This window comes from Rhinopithecus bieti, unplaced genomic scaffold (assembly GCF_001698545.2).
Source record: "Rhinopithecus bieti isolate Rb0 unplaced genomic scaffold, ASM169854v2 scaffold_2205, whole genome shotgun sequence".
NCBI classification, from domain to species: domain Eukaryota; kingdom Metazoa; phylum Chordata; class Mammalia; order Primates; family Cercopithecidae; genus Rhinopithecus; species Rhinopithecus bieti.
In genome coordinates, this window is record NW_016803673.1 from 1,716,854 (window position 1) to 1,722,304 (window position 5,451).

A 5,451-nucleotide genomic window follows, 5' to 3' on the forward strand; every position below is an offset into this window, starting at 1 on the left:
AGCTCGGGCGGGCGCCAGGCGGCGGGGGCGCAGTGCGCGTGCGCGAGAGGAGGGGGGCGGTGTCCGGGGGGGCGGGGCGAGCGCACAAAGCCGGCCTCTCGGAGGAGCGCTACGGGCAGCGGCAGCGGCCAGAATGCCTCGGGCCGGCCCAACGCTTTAAAGGGATAGCACGGGGAGCGTGCTTCCCGCTTAAAAGCTTTAATCCCCGAATTTGGTTGGTGCAGGCCCTCCTAATGCACTTCCTAAAAGTTGAAGTATAATGATACATACAGGAAAGTGCTAGTGTGCCCTCGCGTTTCCACAGACAGCACGCCCTGCACACAGACACAAGCGGCCCTCTGGGACCTGCGCAGATGGCGTCGCCCGGCGTTGTCCCCGGAGTCTAGTCGGGCTGGGGCACCTCCCCGGGCGACCAGGCCCCTTCTTGATCATCGCTGGTACGGATGAGAGCAGCAGTGGGCATTTGGAAAGCACCTGAGACCGCTCCCGGGCGCAATGCCCCCATGTGGCCTCCCACCCCAGGCGGGTAGGACGACTCCTGCCCATTTGGAAGACCAGGAACCTGCGCGTTCTTTCACAGGGTTCGGAAGCCCGGGCTGCGCCTTCCCGCGGGGCCGGCTGCCGGGCTGCGAGCGCTTCCCGCCTCTGCATGCACAGAGCCCGCAGTGCACGAAGCTGCTCCCCGCCATCCCCGCGGATTGGCAGAGCCGCGCTGGAGTCACCCGCGCCCGCTCCCCAGTGCGCAAACTCACTTCGCAGCGGGCTCTCTGGGGGCGGCCAACCCTTCCCTCCTGGGCTGGCATTTTCTCCTCCAGGTACAACGGGGTGGTCCCCAGAGGAGGACTCAGGGTCTTAAGGAGAAGCTGAGGCCCGGTCCTCTGGCCTCGACGACTGCACATTCTCGCCTGCTTCACTTCTTAGAGCCATGGAGGTAGGCACGGCCTCCCTATCCCCTCAGCTAGGCCTGTGGGTAGAATAACACAGTCCCTTATTCTCCAGTTAAAAATGGGAACACAGAATATGACAAGGAACCCGTGCAAACAAAGGGACGGAGCATTTGAAATAAAGATGCCAAGGAGGGTGAGGTGAGCGGTTGTCAGAGAGGTGGAACCGGAAGACTGGCAGTTGGTCTGGAGTCCCCTTCCCAGGAAGGACACAGAGAAGGCGAGGTCCCTGTCTGGTCCTTCAGGGCTCCATGTGGATTTGTGTGCCCAAGAGGCTTGATCCCTTGGGCCAGGTGCCTTGGAGCGTAGAGTAGTGACAGTCACAAGTTAGCAAACCCAGTTCGGAGAAAGAAGCTCATCTCTATCTCTGTCCACCTGGCCGCCTGGGCCGGAATCCCGAGCCAGTGACACGCTGCTCTCCCCTCCACCCCGCCTCAGCTCTCCGATTGTCCACTTCTCTCCCTCCTCACCCCAGCCCTACCTCCCACCCGGGTCTTTTCTAAACCTGCGGACAGAGAAACTCCTAAAAATCCAGCTCTGATCTGTCACTCCCCAGTTTAAAACTCAGAACCAGCTTCCCCTTCCCACTGTCCTAAACTCCCAAATTCCCACTGCCCAATTCGGGTAAAGTGCTTACCAGACAAACTACCACCACCTCCCAAACTGCAGCCCGGGTTCCAGCCCCAAAACAAAAGTATTTCCAGTCCTTCAGCCCTCCAGGCAAAGCAAGATAAGGGGCTGGACCCCAGAACTCTCAGAACTCACATCAGGTTCCCAGCTTCCACTTCCAGATGAATTGATCTCACTACCCCACCCCACCCCCAGGAGATAGAGCCTTCTAGTAAAAATGAGATAATCCCACCAGGCGCGGTGACTCACGCCTGTAATCCCAGCACTTTGGGAGGCTGAGGGGAGTGGATCGCCTGAGGTCGGGATCCCCTGAGTCTGAGGCGGGTGGATCACCTGAGGGTGAGGCAGGAGAATCGCTTGAACCCAGGATGCGGAGGTTGCACTGAGCCAAGATCGTGCCACTGCACTCCAGCCTTGGCAACAAGAGCAAAACTCCGTCTCAAAAAAAAAAAAAAAAAAGTGTTCAGAGAAACAGTTCCATTTACTAAGTCACTCCTGGTGGCCAAAGCCTAGTTAATGTTCTGAAAAACAAATATCCAACATGTTTGTTCCTCTTCTGTGATTCCTATTTTCTCTTCTATTTTCACCTGCGATATTTTTTCCTGAGCCTGACAACAGTTTGGTAGGTTATAAGAGGATTTAAAACTTAGTAAAGCAAATTACTTGCCTTTGTTAAATTATCTTCCTTGCTGGTGTTCTATGGTTTCAGAATTTTAGCTATGACTGCAGGGCTGGATCGCAAAAATTGCTGAACGGGGTTAGAGGATTTTCCTTTTTTTTTTTTTTCTTTTTTTTTGAGACAGAGTTTCGCTCTTGTTGCCCAGGCTGGTGTGCAATGGGGTGATCACTGCAACCTCCGCCTCCCAGGTTCAAGCAATTCTCCTGCCTCAGCCTCCCGAGTGGCTGGGATTACAGGCATGCGCTGTCATGCCCGGCTAATTTTGTATTTTCAGTAGAGATGGGGTTTCACCACATTGGTCAGGCTGGTCTCTAACTCCTAACCTCAGGTGATCCACCCGCCTTGGCCTCCCAAAGTGCTGGGATTACAGGCGCGAGCCACCACGCCCAGCCTTCTCTAAACAATTTTTATAAATACAACATTTCAGCCAGGCACAGTGGTTCACACCTGTAATCCCAGCACTTTGAGAAGCCAAGGCGGGTGGATCACCTGAGGTTAGGAGTTCGAGACCATCCTGGCCAACATGGTGAAACCCCGTCTCTACTGAAAATACCAAACAATTAGCCAGGCATGGTGACGGGCGCCTGTAGTCCCAGCTACTCGGGAGGCTTAGCTAGGAGAATTGCTTGAACCCAGGAGGTGGAGGTTGAAGTGAGCTGAAATCGCACCACTGCACTCCAGCCTGGCAACAGAGCGAGACTCGCTCTCATAAATAAATAAATACAAACATTTCTAGAAGGTTTCTCCCCACCCGCACTCAAGGACCTCTGATCACCCCCGCAGTCCAGGCCTGCTGGCCACCCTCCTCACTGACCCGGGTCCCTCCACCAGGCTCTCCTCCCCAGGGCAACCCCGACCAGCTAGTGTCCACTTGGGCCTCCCTAAACCTGGTGAGTCTTCCGGCCCCCAGCTCCTCCACAGTGAAAACATCTTCCATTGTAATTCCTGTGTCAGTGTCCCCTGGGTCTGGCTGAATTGAGTCTGACCCTCATCACAGCACTCTGGACACTTGGCCCAGGAGGATGGACATGTAGCACTGAGGAGCACTTGTGTACCCAACTCTGTGTTCAGTTTGTTACATTTAGTACCTCCTTGCACCCTGCCAACAAGCCTGTGACATGATGCCTTTATTATCTCCTTTTTACAAGGAGGAAACCAAGGCTCCGAGAAGTTGAGAAGCTGCCCAAGGACCCACAGCCAGGGAAGTGAGCCCTGGTTCTAGGCGGGACCCACACGCACACCAGTCCACTCTCAGTGCTTCCAGGAGTGGCCTTTTCAGAGACCTCGCCTGTGGGATCAGGAGCAGGCGGCGCGGCTCTGAGGTTGCAGCAGGGCTGAAATGCAGAACACCAGCCTCTTTTAGGACTTGGGGCTTTCGAAGAACCGTGTTGTCACCTAGTGACTAGTATTTCCTCGGGGTCGAACTCTGAGAAGGAGGGCCACCAGCAGCGATGGACGAACAGCCCATGGCAGGAGTGCTGGTGTCCTCAAAGCAGGCAGCCCGGTAGCACTGGCTGCTTCATGGCCAGCGCAGAGCTTTGAGGGGCAGCAGATTCCAATGGCAGTTGATTTGGGAGGGTGGTGGAAGCTGAGGGATGGAGGAATGCTTAGGACCCAGGGTTTCCTGGAGCTGCTGACCAGATTTCCAGGCTGGTGGGCCACTTCGACCTGGCCACCGTGCAGGGAGCTGTTGCTGCTGCCTGGAAATGCTAAGGCTGCCTGCCAGCCCAGGTCAGTGGGATTTTATGTTAAATTCCTTTTCCCCTGGTAACTATGACAGGGCAGCCAGTTGGGGGATCCATGTTACCATCTCCCCATCCCCAGGATCTCGCCGTGGACCCACCAGGGCCCTGTGGGCTTTCACCTGACAGCTTTATGCCGATTGGCCACTCTCAACCCTTCACCTGACAGCTTTATGCCGATTGGCCACTCTCAACCGTTCACCTGACAGCTTTATGCCGATTGGCCACTCTCAACCCAGGTATCCAGAAAGCCACTTCCAGTCCTCACGGTACCACTGTCCTTCTCTTCTTCCCCTGGCCTTAGCTTCCTGGTACAGAAACAGCAGGGTAGACGGAGGAGCCCATCTTGTTCTTGACAAGGACTGTGCGGTTTCTTCCTTGTGTCAGATTCTCTCCTTCCACTCCGTTCTCCTTCCCACCAACCTCCTTCTCCATTCATCACGTCCCGTCCCCTGGCCACCCTCTAAGGTGACCCCTCTAGATTGCCCCCGTCTCCAGTGATGACACTCCACTTTGACTGGCACAACCCCAGTTCCAGAACCGGAGTCCCTGCCCCTGGCAACCCCTCAATCCCAAAGAGACCCGGATGGTTGGTCACCCGAGTTGTCCCTTCCTTCAGGCCCCTCCATCCTTGCCAGCATCCTGGCCCTCACCAGGGGCCGCTCCCTTGTCCACCTCCCTCACTACTGTGGGCTCACGAGAGAGGGACACCCTGTCCACCTCGGTGCCTGCCAGGAGGGACGCACGGCAGGTGCTTAATAAAGACCCTCACAATGAATGAATCGTGGCATGTTCGCTTCCGCTTCCTGTTGGGATTTAAACCTATGTTAAACTTGCTTAAAAGTCCCTACGACCGTCTACCTGCCCCACCCTCCACCCCACTCCAGGCCAGGGTGTCCCTGGGGACGACCCCCCTCTTCCCCCAGGTGGTGCTGGGAGCTCAGCCGTCCCCTGCCCAGAAGCAATGCAGGCATCAGTCTGGGTGGGTCAGGCCAAGCTGGGCGGGTCTCCCAGCGAGAATTCTAGGAATGCGGCCCTTGTTTCCAAAGCCAGGCTGCACCTGGTGCAGTCTGCAAATTCCCCTCCCCACCTCGGGTTCTCAGCAGCAGCGGTGGCGGCAGCATAATACCACCGGTTACAGAGAGTCCCGGCAAAGACCACTGTGAAAGACACAGCTCCTGGGACAGGCCAGGTGGAAATCAGAGGCCCAAACAACCAAGGGGATTTTTCAAAGGCTTTAATTTGTTTAGTTTTGTTTGGCAGGGCCGGGTGGGAGGAGTGTGGCTAGTGCAGTGGTGGTTTGTAGGAGTCATTTTTTAAGGGCTCTATATCTGGCTGCCAGTAGTACTCCACCCGTGCTTCCCCGACATACCAAACTATTTCCATCTGTCCGAGCTATTAAAAACCACCACAGGCCGGGCGCGGTGGCTCAAGCCTGTAATCCCAGCACTTTGGG

General features: G+C 56.1%; 1 protein-coding gene across 1 annotated transcript in view; it reads right to left on the minus strand.

Annotated features, from left to right (window-relative positions):
• Positions 1 to 829, minus strand: part of WDR5 (WD repeat domain 5) — a 24,785-nt gene extending 23,956 nt beyond the window's left edge. The window contains exon 1 of the mRNA XM_017848895.1: positions 753 to 829. The gene's annotated coding sequence lies outside the window, so the exon portion shown is untranslated. The remainder of the gene's footprint in view (positions 1 to 752) is intronic.
• Positions 830 to 5,451: the final 4,622 nt, after the last annotated feature.